We start from the raw sequence: 19113 nt of genomic DNA, 5'->3' as shown, positions 1-19113 counted from the left end.
TTGAGGATCCCAGCATATTCCTGTAGTTTGTGTGAAAGAAATGCAAGAAAACAATTGAGCGTTTATTCAACATTTCACCTTTGCAGGGTATTCTGGGGAAGAAATCTTTGTGGAATCCACACAAGTCACACCACTGTGGACTCCCCGTATGTCTAGTTTTCATTAATGTCTGGGTTTGGTAGGTTTCCCTACATGGCCACCAAGCCCAGGACCAAAAGCGCAGGTGCCTGCCTTACAAAACCAGGTTGTTTTGTGATAGATAATTTTTGATGTCTCCACAATTCGATTTGGGTAGTGAATTTGTGGCTGAACTAATTTGGGGAGCTCCCAAGAGAGCACTTTCTCTGTGCTTGCCGCCGTATGCACCTGCTCTCTGGGTTGGGCTAACCAGCTATTGTCCCGCTGCACAGACTGTGCTTGTGAAGGGACAGCAGTACTGTCCTCCTCACCTCCCTCATAATCAACAGAAGAGGAGTTATCGAATGGGACTCCTCCGACTGAAAAATCACTCCCAGAGTCTGCTCATTGTCCTATCCCTCAGATGCTGTCTCAGTATTTGCTGTCTCAGTGTCTGATCCTACCTCAGAGCGGTCCTCTATAACCAGAGTGAGGGCTTGAGCAGCAGTCATCCAACGGGATGCCATCTCTGCTACTGGCTAAACTGTTGCTCTAAAACACTAGCCTACGTAGACAGTCACAAAATTGTTGGTGGGTGTGTCAGTGTGATACGTGCAACAGTAGAGGTCACCTTACCCTCGCTTCTTCCCTCAATCAGCACGTTCTTTCAAGACACTCAAAAAAAGGACACTCTATTACTTCACCTTGTCGCATTTCAATCATCACAGTCTTTAGCACCTCCTGCGCCCAGTCCAACAATTATTATTGGTGCTCCCACTCCCATGACCTCCTCCTCGGATTCCCTCATTACCACCCAGCAAAAGTGCCCTTCATCTCTCCATAACCCCCCCCCCCACACATATTCATTTGTATTATAACGCAGGTAATGGCTGACTTTACTAATCTACTCAGCTATTTACATAAAATACAGATTTGATCTTTCCAGTAGGCATATAAACCTTCTGCGCTACTTTATGACATCAAAACTGCCACTAGACAAATGTCAGATCCTTTTGTAGCAGAAACATAATTACAAAACTTAATTGACTTTTTTATTGCTGCCTAAAACCTACAGTTGAAACGCGTCAGTTGAAGTATGTTCACTGCTTTGAAGACGCAAGCTGCAACTGTAAGAGAACTGGTGGTGAATATATATACACACACACACACACACATTTTATATATATATATATATATATATATATATATATATATATATAGAGAGAGAGAGAGAGAGAGAGAGAGAGATATCACTTTTATATGTGGATGTGGTTTTCCTAGGGGCCGATCGCAGCCCCCAGGGAAACCACACGTGACAAAAGTGATTGTTATATATATATATATATATATATATATACACACACACATACATATCTATATATAGATATATCTATGGAGATAGATGTATCTTCATAGATATGTCTATATATGGATCTATGTATATCTATATATATATATATATCTATATATATATATATATATATATATAGATATATATATATATATATATATATATATATTTTTTTTTTTTTTTAATAGCTGCATGGTTTCCTTGGGGGTCACAGTGGCCCCCATGAAAACCATACTGCTATTAAAAAAAATTATTGCCCCCCTGTCAATATCTTTAAAAAAAAAAATTAAACCCCTGGATGGCGCAACTGGGTGCAATTGTGCCCCCCAGGGGTAACCCTACCTTAAAAAAAGAAAAAATGCCCCGGGAGAGGTGGACCGTCTGCCGAGGGGGCCAAACCCCGCCAAGTGAAATCCCTGATGTCTAGTGGGGGTTTCCTGGCCCTCAATCGCAGCCAGGAAACCCGTTCAGGAAGGGCTCTTTGAAAGGGGAGACTCCCAAACATCAGGAAGGCCTTCCCAAACGTCGGGAAGGCCATTTGGGGCTGTTTTCCCCACTGGAGCAGGAAGCGGCCGCTACCTGCTCTGGTGGAGAAAACAGATAGTGATGTCAGGATGCCTCGCAGCGCACTGACATCTCAAAGGGGTGGGTGGGTGGGGAAATCGGGGGAGACACCGAAGATATTCTGTGTCTCCCGGGGTATTTTTCAAACCCCCTCCCTGGTGTCGGCCAATGGTCGTGACCCGCACCAGGCAGGTAGTGTGGGGCCTGCACTTAAGGGGTTAATAACTAAATGTAACAAGAAGCAACAGACACATAACCAATCAACTTTGCAAAGGGCCTTCCACCACACTGCAACATGTCGCTGTGTTTCTAGTAACTTTGGAACTGTTTGCGATGGAAACAATTATTTTTAATCTGAAGATTATACCACAGATGATGGATTATGTGGCAAATGCGGCATATCCATAACTATGTGAAAAATGCAGCTGCACAATAGCATATTTCCAGAGTCCCTGCCTATTAGGCAACACAGGCCTTATTCTTAAAGCCGGTCAGCATGGGTGCCATCAGAGAGTGCAGAATGGATTTTAAGCGTGGGTGACTGAACTGTGGAGATCCGGAGTAAATTGAAACTCCACTTAGGAAACACCAATGTAACCACTGGATCTATACACGCTGTCACCACCAGTTTTATGATGTTAACAACTGATACTGTGGGGAGGGAGGACGGAGGCCCAAAGTAATCGACGAGCTGGTCACACTGCCACATTGGCTATCACGATCCTACCTCCTTATGCTTTGCCGTTGGCTCTTTGCAGTCTCCTTAGAGCTTTCCCAAGATAGACCTAACCCTCTGTCCTTCCATTACACCTAGTGTGCCTCGGAACAAGTGCACGCTTTTCCAGATCTCACATGGGCAATCACCTCTCTCGCACAAAGTGAAGAGAAAGAACTAACTTGGACCGTGTTGCAGTAATGACGTCAACACAAAACAACTGCTGACTTTTAAAGCCCTGCACACCCAACTAACCTTGGCTCATTGGACAGCATACTTTCCAAGTCCAGATGTACTTGTCCACAGGGAAACTGGGATGTTTCCCAAAAGGACAGAACTCTAAAATGTGGTGTTTGCTGGAGAAGACGATGATGAACATGAAAGTGAGTGACTCTTACCCATCCATCCTGCCACTTCAGGGGCACCCATCCATCAGAAAATCTGCCTTTTTCTCCAAAATAAGCCTTTGGCCCAAGGCACTCAACACAAGCAGGAGAGAGAGAGAAAACATCTGCATTTTTTGGCAGAAATCCCTGGCGCTTTTGGCAACAGCATCCAAAACAAGGACAGGGATATGAGGTAAAACAAGCAACGGCGTAGGAAAAGAGATGGTCATTTCATGACGTTAATGACATCATTGCGCATGACTTGCGGTGGCCATCTTAAATTGGAGGGGGAATATACATAAAATATTGTAACAGTAGCGATTTTCTCCATACATTGGCAGCGTGTAAGGAAATCAAGTATACATAGTTGTGGTCAAGATTGTCTTTGCGTGGTGTTCATATAAAACAGTCTCTAACATTTGACCTGGGTCTTTGAATGCACAGCACATGTAACCAGAGAAGAACATGATTTACAGCCCTGTTTCCAGAAAGGGACTGGAGCCACTGAAAACATCCAGGGCCCTGGACAAATGCTCTAAGCCTAAGAAAAAAGCAGTCCCAGGCATATGCTACAGTGGCACAAGTGGAAGGGTACAAGTACTGGGGCCATGCTCTAATGGAGTGTACAACTGAGGAAAAGGTGGGGCAAAGAAGAAGGACTGACCACTAGAAAACAAGGATTTTTTCAAGGACACTGAAACAAACCACTGAAAAAGCAGAGAGCCCACAAAGAAGTATATAAGTAAAAAGGATCTCAAGCTCCTCCTATTTGACAGACATCTCGGTTAATTCACCCTCGACCGGACTTGCTTTCTACACTGCCCTGATTTGCCTTCCTTTAACTTTTAACTGTTCATATCCTCTGCCCTACTGTAACTGTTTCTTGTGTTAACTCCTGTATACATAGACTGATGTAAACTTCCTAGCTTAACTACCATTAATGTAACCCGCTCTAACCCTGTATCCTGTGTGATGCAAAGCGCTGATGCGAGCTATATAAAATAGCAAAAATAAATGTACATACACTCACTGCAGTTCCGAATCTACTGAGAAGAACCCCATATTACACAGCAGTTCATGGGGAAAAAACATTATTAAAAAAAACGTATACGGCGAGCGCTGGTTACACACAAAAGCCGCATGCTGCAGAGTCAATGTGTATTTTTGGTATCTTTGCCTAATTTTGGTACTCTGTTATGTAATGAAAGAGGTGTCTAGTCTCCAGTAATCACTTCAGAACAAAGAAAGCATTTCTTATGTTCGACTGTCTACACTTTAATGAAATAATCCGTGCATTTTACTGTTCTAGACGCTGTGCACAATGTATTATGTGTTAAAATGCCCTTGGGAGTTCTGGTAAATACTTTTCAAGTAAGATATAAGCTGAACGTTCGTGTTTGTGGCAAGCGGTGCACGACTGTGATTAAATGTGGCACGCTGAATTAAAAATGCCTATATATTTATTTAAAAACAACACATAACTTCCTTTAAATATACCTTATTTCAAGAGGCACAGTTGTGTATTAAAATATGCACAATTCTTTTTAAAATAACGCGCAGAAGTTAAAAAAAGAACAAAGGGAGGAGAGACGAAGATTCAGGACACAAAGACTTAAAAGCCAGTCTTATCGCCCCACTCCTCACTCATTCACACCTCCCCCAGCACACGTCTGACACCCCTCTTCAATGCTCATTATCGCCCCACCCCCTTCCACGGAGAGATGGAACAAAGGAGGCTCTCTGGGTGATATTGCCAAATGTTCCCTCCCTTGCCTTCTCTGAAAACCTTACAGCCTCCTCTGTCCTCGCACTGTTTCGCTCATATTTGGAGAAGGGATTCCTTTCTTACCGATGTTAACAGAACCCCCTCCCTTTACCTCACCTAAAGCCCTTCGATATGAAGTGTAACGAAAAGATACTGAACGTAAAAAAAAGTGGATTTTAAAAGTAGGTGGTGGGTGGCATGACTGGCTGAAAAAAGGGGAGCCACTGAGGTGTTTAAAGGGCCCAAGTCCGGAAACTGATTCCCCGCCCTTGTATGCCGAGACCACTATAGCCAGGTAAGAACCAGCACCCAGTGAAAGTGCAGCTCTACAAGAGCAAAGGCTGCTGGGAGGTGCCCAGCCCAAGCCACGCCCGACCACCCCCAGCACCAAGGGGGAGCAGACAACTCACCCCAGCTAGGCCACAGCTTGGCATGAAACAGATGACCCTTGCCCCTTTGCACCCCACTGCACCCTCGCTACCAGCAGATCCCAGAACGGGAAAATTCAAGCAGAAAAGGTTCCAGTATTTCCACGTCTGCATGTTATTCCCCATTCCTGGTACAAATAACATGTAAAGACTAAATATTTCAAGGGTGATACAAAGTTCAGTTTCCGGCCTTCAGGAGTTGCAGTCCACGGAATGGAGAATAACCTGAGGGACTTGGGATTTCCAGGACAAACACTGCAGTTTGTTCCATATTCTTTACACCTGATCGTAGCATGTGGAAACTGCACGCAGAAAACGAGCTCTTACCAGGGGCGTATCCACACACAGCCAACTAAGTGCCACAGAATAGGGTCAATATTGTGCCACAGCATTTTGCCACGGAATTTTTGTATACTGATTCTGAGACCTCACAGGCATGTTATTGGTTCACAGATCTGAACAAGCCCAAAGTGGACTGGCAAGAGCAGTCTCAGCTGGGATCACTGATGAGAGTGAATACCCCACAATGCTGTGCTGCAAACCAACAAGAGCACACCAGTGAGCAAGGCACAGCAAAGGGTAGCCTTGTAGCACTTTCAGCCACATCTGTGAAGGATGAATAGCTGGCCGTGTCTGGCACTGCCCGGGTCCTCAGCTGCATGCTAATCACACACATTCAAGGCAGTGCCCACCCTCCAGCAGGGTCATACTTGTAAGGATCACATCAGTACAGCTTTTTGTCCATTAAATATATCATTTCTCTAATGTATTCACTTTTGTATCGACCTGTACATTAAGGTAGAAAGCACTGCAGCAGCAAGATTTCTCTCCTCTGGTACCAGTAGGTTGTCTGCTGAGGGCCATAAAATATTTTTTATACTGTAACCCAGACTGCATAACCTAGGCTAAATTGTTAACCTCCATAGCAGTGTGCAATTTAAAGACCCACAATGGCATCTTTTTTCAAAACTTCACATTACTCCTCAGTAAGAGAATGAGTAGCAGGCTTCCCAGTGAAGCCCATGTCCCTTTACACACTTTAGTAAGGATCCAGGATTGGTGTCTGGCTTTCACCCAAGACAAAATACTTAACAGTATGTTCCACCTTGGCTGCTCTACAAAAAGGTGAACTGAATGTGCATATGGGCACTGTTCATTTGTCCAGTCAGGGATCTGGCTTGTTACAGCTTCACTGACACCCAAAGAACGTCTGCATAATAGGAGATCTGCCACACTAGTCATGGTCCATTTTGACCATATCTGGGCATAAGGATGCTTAGTTATCACCTTTGTAGTCACTGGGCCTGAATTCATGGCTGCATAGCAGGATCAGTCACAGAGGGGCTGGATCAATTACCAAGGAACTCACCCAATAACTGAGTGACATAAATTATTACTGGGGAGACATAATTTGACACTGAGGCACTGATTTCAACACTTAGGAGGAAGAATCACTCACTTTGCAGACATAATTCACAACTGAGGGACTGGGGCACATAATGTGCAACTCGATGTAATGTTGATGGGCTAGAATCTATCAATGGCTTTGGGGACGGAAAACATTGTTTCAATACTCAATCTGTCCCTGAGGGCCAAAAACTCAAGAGGCATTGAAGAACTGGCCCTATCACTGAGATATTGCAAACAGATATGGCAGGGGCCCGGCCTTAGCATAATCCAGGCCTTTGTGAAGTCCACCTTAAGGGGTCCAACAGCCCTCAGTCTAACCCAGCCACTTTTGTGACCTTTCCTTGGTGAGGCCAAGTATGCGATAGATGATAGATATTGGTGTGTCCATGCCTTGGTATATCTCACCTCTTGGTATAAGTCATGCCTTTGATTGGCTATAGTGTTCTTCAGCCCCTAGTGTGCACAATTTCTTTGAGAAACCCAGTCAGAGCTGTAGCTCAAATCTTGGTGAACCCCTGACCTAGATATAATTCAGGATTTAGTGTGGACCTTTATTTTCCCAGTCCTTGTTGTCACTCAGTCCCTGATGTACATACAACTGGTGTATTTCTGCCCTCGTTGTAACCCTGTTGATAGTGTAGCTTTGAACTTGGTGTGGTCAATACTTTGCAACATGCCAGTCAGTGGTGTGATGCATCCTATGCCACAACATAGGAGTTGACCGGCTTAACCAATGGACAATCTTACAACTGTGGAGAATCCTACTAACTTATCACTGACCTTGAATGACAGAGAGAGGGCTTTGGTTTTATCTTGGAATCGCATTAGTGCTCCTTCAAAAGTTCTTGTAGATTAGTCAATGCATGTCAAACGTGTGTGGTAAAATGAACCATTTTGCCGTACTTTTTCAAACAAATCAATTTACCCTAAACACGCCTTAAGTTCAAGCTTTCTCACTTTGCTAATTCAGTCTATGATGTCCCACAACTTTAAAAAGTCACCAGCTACCACTGAGCAGCAGACTGTTCGTTAGCACATCTAGTCTTTATGAAAAACTCCTCCTAGGGGAGATAAAAGTGGTAAGGTTTCATAAACAGTAGCATTATCATGTGCATGTTCATTACACCGATTGAGGTAATAGCAAAGCATTTGGCAAAATGGAAAAAAATGAGTACAGCTATTGTAGTATGAGGAAAAGCACACCACAAGTCACGCATTATGCTAAATCAGACACACATACACTTCTAGGTCAATTAACTTCAGAGAGAAAGTGTTTCCTCCAGATAATTTACATACAAACCTTATATATATTAAACGTTTTGTATCCGTATGGCTGCACTTGTCATGATGATGCGCTGTGGAGCAAATACTGAGAAACTTATAGTATCTCAGACTTTGTTTTAAGGAGGTTAATTCTCCTTTAGTGCAGCCACTACAATTTTCATGTCTCTTGGCGATTTCTCAATTAAAAAAAGAACACAAATTATGACTCCTATGATGCAATGTTTCTTCAAAGGGCAATGGCGTTACAGAGTTAGTTAACTCTATATTGTAATACTTTGTACTTATTTCATGCAAAGTAAACAAAATTATGTTTTTAAAAAAGAAAGAAAGAACACAACAAATTATGACAATAAAGTATCAGTAAGCAAAAGAGTACGTTTTTAGATCTTTTTACAGAACTATAGGTGGTTATTTATGATATGCGAATTCAGCATTAGGGAGCTCCAGCTAGCCTCTCTGTGGTGGAAGAGGGCACAAACGCCCAGGAAATCATGACTATTACTACGCTGAACGGTCAAATGCAGGGTAAACAAACAAGGTTAAACAACAATCAACTATCAACAATGGCTGAGCACATATAGTGTGGATAACCACAGCTTATTCAAGAAAGCGAAAACTGGGTGAAGAAACATGGAGAACCTCTAGCACGAAACGCTTTGTGTACTAGACAGAAGGCACCTAATTCTACTCTGCTCACTAGTGGAAGCCCCAGTGGCACTGCCTTAGAGCTGATGTGAAATGTTCATTACATCTGAGACGCAGGAACAATCTTATTGCAAGATTTTGGAACTCCTGTAATCAAAGATTTGGACAACTGAATAATTTTATATACACACAATTAGCCTAATGTAGATGGAAGCAGCCGCACATAGAGTGCATTTCAAGATTTCATTTTCGGACTAGGGTGATGATCGCAACAAGGCTGTGTGAGTGTGTATGTGAAAGGTTGGTAACTGCAGCAGGTGGACTAGTAGGGGAGCACCAAGTAAGAGCATGTTGCGAGGCCTGGAAAGAAGCTAACAATGTCCCTTCTCCAGAATGCAATAAGATGTAGAGCTCGTGCCATAATGTCTGGGTCAATGCTGTTATTTGAGTGGCAGACCTCTCTTGTATGAGTGGAATCGCACAGTAGTTGAGAGTAAGTTGTTAAGAAGTGGTCTCTGGAGAAAGCAGTGCTGTGCTTGCAGGTGTTCCTGGTTGGATAGCCCTGTGATGTATCTACCCTGACTGGTATGAGTGGCATGATCATTCATCCCAGAACCCCAGCCTGCCAGAAATGATAGTCCCCAGGGAGAGGCACCGGGTGGATAGGCAGACACTAGGCCTATTTGACATGTCATGGAGTCTGGTTTCATCATACAGGGAAGCATAGAACACAAAGAGGAGTTGCTGGACCCAGAGATCCGGTTCTTGACTGAGTAGCAAGTGGCTGATGCACAGATAGTCAGCATTAAAGGCTACAAACCCCACTGTCAACTTACTGGGCAACAGGGGAAATACACTAGTAGGGGACTTCTCACACCTGCTTACATGAAAATGTGTGCCCTACTTAGCATTTCACTGCATAGGATAGGTGCAGGCCGGTTTTGCAGAATACTGCACATTAAGGGAGGGTTGAGTTGGCCATGACTGAGATGGAGTGAAGGTAGATGTGGTTCCTCATTAGAACTAGTAAACCACAAGGGTTAAAAGAGTGAGAACCAGTACAATTGTGTATATGTTCTTCGAGGTGTATGTTTGTACCAGGCTCTCCATAGAAAGGTTTCCAGAACAAATCAGAATGGAGTCCCTTTAAGTCACTTTGAAGAAAGACGTGGCCACTTTGAAGAAAAGCACCCCCCTTCCGTACAATGGAGACCAGGAAGTGTGTCTGATCTGAAGGGCAGATCCAAACAGAGGGGTGACATTTGAGGGGAGGGTGGTTCATAGTGCACCTAGTGGGAATACTGGTCTACATGTCTATTTTTCAATCTAAACCAAATATCTAGAGAAGTCTTTTTAAAGGAGGCAGTGTGTGGCAATAATGTAAGTTTGGGGTTATAGATACAATTATAAAATGTGATCCTGTGATGGCTAAGAGTTGGAAGAAGTTTTGAAAAAGATAGGTTTGATTACTGTGCAGGGATGTGAAATGTTATAAAATATTTACTTGTCAAATGGACGGAATGCTCCAAAAAAGCTCTCTCTAAAAAAAAAAAAAAAAAAACAGTAAAAATCCACATGCTCATCAGTGTTCTCGTGAGATATAATGACAGTGCCATCATATCAAAGCTCTGATGTCTTCTCAGTCTACCAATGCCCTTAATAGTTCTTAACTGATTATGCATCCAACACTTATTATTATTTGATTATTATAAGATGCCTTAGAGAAATGCTTTTTAGTGTTTAGGGGTGTAGAATATTAGAAAATATCTACTTGCCCAAGGGACGAAATGTATAAACCTTTGGTGTCATGCAGTGGGTTAATAAATCATGTCAATGTTCCCATATCGGCGTTCCAATAATATTCTCTCTGACTATGCCAGCATTCATGTTATGGCAGGGTTTGGATTCAAGCAAGGCACTGATTATGCCACATCGCTGATTATAATGAACGCTGAACTCACTAGGGTTCTATTTTTGTCAAATATTTGAATATTCCCAGGGTCTCTTTACAAATGGCCTCTAGGAGAGACAACTTTTTAATCACAGTAGGACTTTCAAACCACTGTCTCTTTTCTTATGTCAGAGTTCTGATTATAGCAGTGTCCAGTACATAGCATTGTTCTAAACCTACCACTGCTCTTTTTATTATTTTAGCTTCTGATGAAATGGTTTGTGAAGTGTTCTGTCAAATGAACTTTTAAACATTTACTCAGTTCCAATTTTTTTTTACTGTCAATAAACTCAGAATATATTTCTGGTCCAGTGCGTAGGCTGCCAACTGATGATTAACAAGGGCACTCACAGTCCGACCTTCTCCACTCAAGCATCTTGTATAATTCCTTGGTCAGATCAACTCAATACATTCTGTCTCTGTTCACTTGGTTGTCACAGTTCTGAGCATAAAGCAAGTACTAGATCAATGGTTGGTTTATATTTTACAACTAGATGAACAATGCAAGAGCTTGTCAGTCAAAATGCTGTAGGACTGGCTCTCAAAGTTACTGGTGCGTGAAAGCAAGACGTATATGTGCAAATGTTTTTCTAGAGCAGGAATGCAGACCCACAAACCTAAATGCTTAAGGACATTCACCAAGTCCACTTCAACCCATTCCCACCTTGGAAAAAGTTAGGAATGTATTCATGACATGGACAGGAGTAAAAATATTTCCCAGACTGGAAGGGAGTCATCAGACCCAAAAAATTAATTGGGGTTGTAGGGCAAGGAGTTTCTCCGTGGAGAAACGATTTCCCACGACAGAGAAAAGAAAAACATAAAAAAATTGAATTTGCAATGGCTCTGCTGGTTTTCACACGTGCGTGTGTGTTTTGTTTGTTTCTGTGGTTTACAAATGCGAAAATAGAATTCACAAAAGTTTGAAAGATTTATAGCTCTAATTTTGTAAACACTTGTGAATTCCTGCAAATTGTAAAGCTGCAACAACACAAGGTTATAGATCTGTGAGTGCAATCTGTGACCTTTTTTAATGAGGCCCTAATTTATTTTTAAGAATTAAACATTAGTATTTGTATAGAATTAAGATTATGGAAAGACCACAATGTGGTAAAATTTAAAAACATGCATACATGTTTGGAATCACTGTCAGAAATGTAAACTGAACGTACAGTTTACTTCCTTAGGGTGCCACCCTAATACGAAGACTTTGCAATAATGAACCATATACACAATCTTGAATATCTTAGAAATTTGGACACATTTTATATCTAAGCAGCAAACAATACTTTTCCCACAACCATACTGTAAATTGGCTGCCACAATGTTTGTGCTGCAGAGGGTCAGGTTGTCAGATGGATAAAAAAAAGAAATGTATTGTCCTTAATACCAAATATGTCCCGAGTACAAGAGAAGTAAGAATTCCATTGCTCTGCTGTTGAGTTCCACATTGCCTGGTTGGTCTTGAGAATATATACTCTCCTAGAGATAAAAGGGGGAGGATGTTAAACAAAACTCTCAGATCAAAACAAATACAAGGGCTGAAACAGTAAGAACCTACCTCCTTTCACCTTTTATTCGTGCATCAAACACTACATATTTAGTGTCACCATGGAGCCTTCTTCTATCAGGACCAATATATTGAAATATTTCTATAAATGGTTGGAATTGATTAATAACTGCGCACTCAATTTGGCAGGTTAGAGAAAGTTTTAAATTGCATGGAAATTAGATGGGAATGAGGGCTAAATCAACAGATATTTCTTTAAAAGGGGACAGCTGGTGATCTCTCAATGGCTGGAGGCATGATTCCAGAAATTATTAGCCACTTCTGGGAAAGGAACACTTCATCTTTGGACAGTTAGGCCAGCATAATATCCCGGAAAAAAATCTCTCTGTTTTTTTTTTTACAAAATGTACTGGTTAACTCCCACCTCGCTAGAGAAAGTGGGAACACGTGCAAGTATGTTAAACCCGCAGAAACGGATCTTTTCCTAAACAAGCCAAACAAGGTTTGGACATAAAATTAATATTACTACTCTAAAAGGGAACTTGCCCACTGCACAAAGGGCCAACAGCAGACCGAGGAGCATGCAAAAGTCTCTGGATCCAGCACTCATTTCCAATACGTTTATAAAACTTGATTGCCACCTATATATATATACATATGATTATACAGAATGCTTGTATCTCAAGCAACGTGGGACACAAGTTGTTAACCAGTACAAAAACTCTGAAACAGGGCAAATAAAGTCAGCAAAATGTCTGTTCAAGGCACGACCTAGCACATAACAGAGGTAATAGGAACATCTACAGCAATTATAGTACAGTAACAACCCCTACCAAACTATTACCAGTCCTATTACAGGCTTGCACACCTCTGGCGTTCTTAGCTTTTCCACCCTAAAGCTTCATCCATGCTTACAACAATAATGTGATCTCTGGGCACACCAACATGATTCAGCAATTTGACCATCAGACGTTAGATCAATACAGAGTCTGAACTGCAAACGCTGTGTTTCACCAGCAATGGCACAAACACGGACACATGCATTGTTCCCAGCTGTTCTTGCCTAACAGCTCGATGTTTGGTCCTGGTAACATCTGCTGCTTTGCTTAGCTCTTAACAGTAAATATACTTCATAAATTCATTCATAAGAGGCTTCATCTGTCAACTGAGGAGGTAGAGACATGCAAGTCAACACCTAGGTGTAAAACTACTTGGAAATGGTGAATTGTGAAAAAGTGGAAAGTTACACCCTAAGTTACACTCTAAATGTAAGAGTGGATTCACACATGAGAAGATCTACACATGTAAAATTACCTGTGCAAATCAGACCCTGAGCATGTAACCACACAGCAGAAAGTGAATAAAGCAGATTCTGAATCATATGATAGGAAAAGAATGGGTTTGAAAGGATCTTTATGGGGACAGAAGAAACAAAGGATGGGAAGGATGAGCAGGGAATAGGATGGGATAGCACTTCCACAGGAGAGGACATAATGGAAGACAACATCTCATGAATAGGAAGGAAATACACAGAAAAGGAAGCAACTTTAGGAGGAAATTTGATGGGATAACATTTGTTTATAGAAGGAGGTGAGAGACACGACATGAGAAGCAACAAATGGCACAAAAGACGGATGGGAATGGTTCAACCAGTTAGAAGGACAGTTATTAACTCTAACCAAAGTTCATTGTTTCTGCTCTTCTGTGTTGTTCCAGTCAGGGACAGAAAAACCAGTCTTCTCCTAGCGTAAAAGGACAATCCAGCCCAAAATCCTAGCCTCCGTCCCCTCGGAATGGGAGCAACCACACATACATGTTGTCATTTATGATAGTCATTTGTGAAATGCAGCCTGATTTCCTATTATGTTATGAGTATAGGGGCCTAGCATAGGCATACCCATGCACAAATAAAGACCAGGAGCATCCAGAGGAATGTAATCTTTGGCCCCACCCAAAAATAACCGGTCCAGATTTTCTGGTCCTCAGAAAAGAAAGCCACAATGTAATCTGAAGGATCACAGATGCCACAGATATTAATCAATCAGTCAGAGTATTTGTAAAGCGCACTACTCACCCATGAGGGTCTCAAAGCACTGGGTGGGGCGGAGGGGGTTGCTTGTGCTCAAACAGCCATATTACACAGGAAGGGATAAGAGACTAAGGGCTTCATTACAAGTCTGGTGGTCGAACACCCAACCAACATACTTGCAGTGAGGAGACCGTCACAGTGCTGGTGGTCTACTCACCATACACATTACAAGTTTTCCACTAGGCTAACCGGCGGAATCCAAGGTTTTCGCCGGTCACCCAAGCAGAAACCGTGAGGAAGCATTGGACTCGGCTCTGCATGGACCCGAGTTCAATGCCGTCGTACAGAGGATCCAATGCCCTCGCACAAAGCAGACAGTGCGCATTCCGACTGTGCTAGGAGGGGGAGGGGCCTGCACTGCCCATGCCAATGGCAGTGCTGGGGCCCCCCGTGTGCCACTCAGCACTGGCTTTCTGCCAGCATTTCCATGGCTGTCAGACTGCCATGAAAAGGATGGCGGAAAGAGGTGTTGTAATCAGCCATGTGGCGCAGACTTCAGCAATGATGTGGATTGTTACAATCCCGACCGCCGTCATCCCATCAGGATCTTGGACCCTGGCAGAGAAGGCAGTCTGTTGGCGGGTCCACCGGCCAACATTGCAATGTAGCGGTCGGACTGCCACACCTGTGGCAGTCTGACCGCCACCAGGAGTCTGGCAGTCTTGTGACCACCAGACTCGTAATCAGGTCTTAAGAGACCAATTGGTTTGAGAGGACAAGACGACATGATAACAGAAAGAATGTGACTGCAACGCTTGAAAGTTGTTGTGGTGGGGATGACGTGCGACTTAATACACTAGACAGAGGGAGAATGGAGCACAGGTGTTTCACCAAGATATTTAATTTAACTGAGGTGTAATGGATGGTGCAATGTGGCATAGTATAGGCAGTAAAGGGGATACGAGGATTAGCATTCATTGAGTAAGAAGAGGCAGGAGAGTTTAGGAAACTGGATATGAGTGACAGTCTTCTGATAGGGCCGATTGGTTATCTATTGGAGAATGTATGTGAGAGAAAAGCCGAAGACAGGGATCTAGTCATTCAGATGTGTATTAGTGTTGTTGATTCTTTTCCATCTCTCGAACACCCTCTCAGCACTCAGAGACTACCTTAAGACAGCACAAAGTATTATACAAGAAAGAAACCTACTAAAATATGCACAGTCACCGGGTGGGGCAGAATTTATGAATAGCAAATGATGCGCAACCAAAGGGCGAGGAGGGCACAGTTATGATGGTATAATGGAAGGCCTTGAGGTTAAGTGGGAGAGGTTGATGTGAGGGAACAACTGGTATTATATAAGTGGAGATACTTGAGAATAGTGTGCATAATGGATTAGTATTGGTTATATGGATTTGGTGTAGTGGGAGCGCATGTATAGAGTGGGTGGGTTTGGGTTAAAATTGTTTAGGATTGAATGCAATGAATTCTAAGCAATCTGAAAGCTGGGATGGCCTAGCGGATACTGACAGAAATGGTGTTGTACGGACTGAATTCTAAGGATGAAATGATTAAACGCCAGTCGAGAATAATAGGCATATTATTGATTACTCTGTAATAACTGTGTTTTGGGACTGGAATCGGAAGGAAGTTTGTAGGACATGTAGCAGTGCAATTAATTGTATGGTGCTGGATATTTTTTTTAAACGGGTTGGTGATGTGCAGACTGTATATTAAGAATGGGAATTACTTAAATGACGATGAAATGTTGGGACTAGAGAGGACATTAATGGTATAGTAGAGCTTGGACTGTAAGCAATGGAGCCTAAGTGTGGATTTAATGGCATACAACATTGACTGCGGTGGATGGGGCTGCATGGATTGGAAGTGCTACACACTATGTGGATGGAAGGCGGTCGGTTAGAAAGGTTGAATATGTCCAAGGGATATTATTTTTAGGCTTGGGTTAACTGTTATGACTTCATGAATGCACTAATGGGGTGATCGACAATGTATTGTAAGGGACACCAATAATGTGATGCAGCTGCGGAATTTTGTTCCCATGGATGAAGTGACGGGGCTGCGAGTGTGCTGCATTGTTTATGATAGGGTGGGATGTTGGAGAAGAGGTGGCTTGGCAGAATTGTTTTGTAAGGTTAAGGTATGATGCTGACAGGATGCTCACAGTACCATCCTCTAAGGCGATATGGTAGTCTGTTAAAAAAACATAAGGCTCCCTTTCATTGTCTCACGTACCTGTCTTGGCTTCTCCCGCAGCTCCTTCTCCGTTATCTCCGCTCCTCTGCAGCAGCCTACGCGCGCTCCTGCTCCAACATCCTATTCAGCACGCGCGCTCCAGTCCCGCCCTGTGGGCGCGCTCTCAACTCTAGCCCTCCGAGCTCCGCCTATGAGCTATGCGCACCGCCCTTCGACGCCCCCTGCCGGTCACTCCTCTCAGCACCACAGTAGCGCGCGCTGGATCTTGGAGACTGCGCAGGGCGTGCGCGGCCCCGCATAGCGTCAGCACAGACGGAGGCGGGGTCGGAGCAGGTGCTCAGGGGGGGCTCATTTGTGTGACATAGTGCACGCGCCAGCATCGTTGCTTGACCGCTTGGCACGTGCCCGTTAGATCGCTCTCTAAATATTAATTAATTCATCTCACTGCTCTCATGTGTCCCAAAAAGGGCTCTTTGGAAAGGGCGTCTGTACCTGGAATGACTGAATATTGTCCAATTTTAAGGGTGCACTATGAAATTGCTTCCACCCAATGTCCTAGACGCAGAACACCCAGGAGAGAGTAATTGAGACAAACATAGGAAACGTATTTGACTTAAAGGTGGAACGAGGTCATAGGTCGATATAATGACACTTTTTAAAATAATAGCGAACAGAAATGCATCTCTCACTAGTCAGCTATAGGATTTTTATTTTCTCGTGGGTTACATTTGAATTGTATTTAGAAACAGTCAACATTTCATATGGAAATGAAGACAGCTATTGTTCTTAGAATGTCCTAAAGGTGCAATTGTAGTGTTTTGTGCAATGTTGTAAAACAGGGAACTCAAACCTTTTGTTTAATAAGAGCTACTTAAGTTCAATGACAATTATTGCAAACTAATAATATTATTAGTGTTGTAATACTGGCCACATTATACAAGTTTACATCACTGGACCCCATAGATAAGATTATTAGCAGTGATTACGTCAGTGCATCAGACATGGATGCCAGCAGTAATGTTAAAAAAAGGTTTTGTCAACTTGGAATGCCTCTATCTTGGTAATACATAACAGTCACAGCTGCAATACCTCTAGAAAAGAAGAAGTCATTTTAGTAATGTCTCCCCACATGATTTGTCACTCAAAAATCAGCTTTAAATATATTTTGGAAAGTCGTCAGCTTTCACCAAACATAAGCTTAGGAGTTCTAAAAACACATCCATTTTTGTCTTGACTAACCAAGTTTTTTGTTGATACCGTTACATAACGATAATATGTGCTTAAGTGCCTATAGGGTGCATTTTGAGCATAAATTGAAGAGCATCTCTCCTTTACCTGCACAGTGTTTATAACTCTCTACTTGTGCCCAATGTGAGGCTCGCTTAATGAAGCAATACTAGTCAAACTTGAATTTTGAATTACAGACTATTGGACATACTGCAACTTTTGGAGTTGCTACTTGAAGGTGGTCCTTTTTCTACTAAAAAGATAAGGGGGCTATCCAAATGGGTGTCACTGATGGTCTCTTTTAGACAGTGCTTAATTTGTGAATAAAAATGTGCCGGTGCCAAAAAAACCTCCTCTTAAACATGCGGCTGCAGCAATTAAATGTCTGAACACGGAATACTGAAGCAGTGTAAACCTGAAGCCATCTTGGGCCTCTTCAATCCATTTAAAGCCACTCCGTGCCCCTTCAGCTCACTCTTGCAGCTTTCTGCTTTCTCCCATTGTGACATTTTTCATTTTTCTCTCCTCCGTCTTTCCCATATGTGTCTTTTGCTCGCAGTAAATGCTTGAGGCAGAAAAATAAGTGCAGGCCCTAAAAAATAAGTGCCGGTGCTCTGCACCAGAAACAACAAGCACAAATTAAGCACTGGTTTTAGAAGTGAACAATTACTGGTTATGTGACAAATGTCAGATTCTATGAAATATGATAGATTGTGAACCAGGTGAGATCCGTGCTGTTGAAATCCACATGCTCCTCTAGTAGGGAGAGGAGAATTTCATGATCAGTTTGGTTACAGGCTGGTGAGAGATCGAGTCAAACTAATATGTTAGTGCAACTCTTATCAAAGAACTGGGTGAAGTCTAATTGGAAAATGTCAAGGAGAGGCATTCCTTGAGTTGACGAAGAGTATACTTCTTCAGTACTGAAATCACTTAGGAGGTCATTATGACCCAGGCGGGTGGCGATAATGTGGCAGCAGAACCGCCAACAGGCTGGCGGTACATACTGCCACATTATGACCATGGCGGACCCGCAACGGTAATACTGCCGAAACCGCCTGGCTGCCGCCAGCCTGCAGCATGGTGGTACCGGCGGTTGTAATCCGCCAGGGCAGCGTTGCAAGCAGCGCTGCCCTGGGGATCCCAAGTCCCCATGCGCCAGCCTGTCCATGCCGGTAAACATTGCCATGGACACGCTGGCAGTATGGGAGACTCGGGGGGAGCCCTGTGGGCCCCTGCAGTGCCCATGGACTTGGCATGGGCACTGCAGGGGCCCCCATGCACAGACCCATCGCGCATTACACTGCCAGAATTACGGGCAGTGGAATGCGCGATGGGTGCTGCTGCACCCAACACACCTCAACATTGCAGACGACTCAATTACGAGCCGGCTTCAATGGTGTGGTGATTTTTCCGCGGGGCCAGTGGGCGGAAACGCTGTTTCCGTCCGCTGGCCCAGCAGAAATGTCATAATAGGGCACCAAACATACAGATACACATTTATATAGAATAAA

At 43.2% G+C, this 19113-nt stretch overlaps 1 protein-coding gene across 6 annotated transcripts in view; it reads right to left on the bottom strand.

The window, feature by feature from the left end:
• NFASC (neurofascin) overlaps positions 1–16473 on the bottom strand; it is a 733849-nt gene extending 717376 nt beyond the window's left edge. For 5 of the 6 annotated variants that reach the window (XM_069238515.1, XM_069238519.1, XM_069238520.1 and 2 more), the window contains exon 1: positions 16412–16471. The gene's annotated coding sequence lies outside the window, so the exon portion shown is untranslated. Of the gene's footprint in view, positions 1–16411 lie in introns of all 6 variants that reach the window. The other variant, XM_069238522.1, reaches the window with a different exon arrangement.
• Positions 16474–19113: the final 2640 nt, after the last annotated feature.

This window comes from Pleurodeles waltl, chromosome 6 (genome assembly GCF_031143425.1).
Source record: "Pleurodeles waltl isolate 20211129_DDA chromosome 6, aPleWal1.hap1.20221129, whole genome shotgun sequence".
NCBI classification, from domain to species: Eukaryota; Metazoa; Chordata; class Amphibia; order Caudata; family Salamandridae; genus Pleurodeles; species Pleurodeles waltl.
This window is presented reverse-complemented; position numbering and strand designations above follow the sequence as displayed.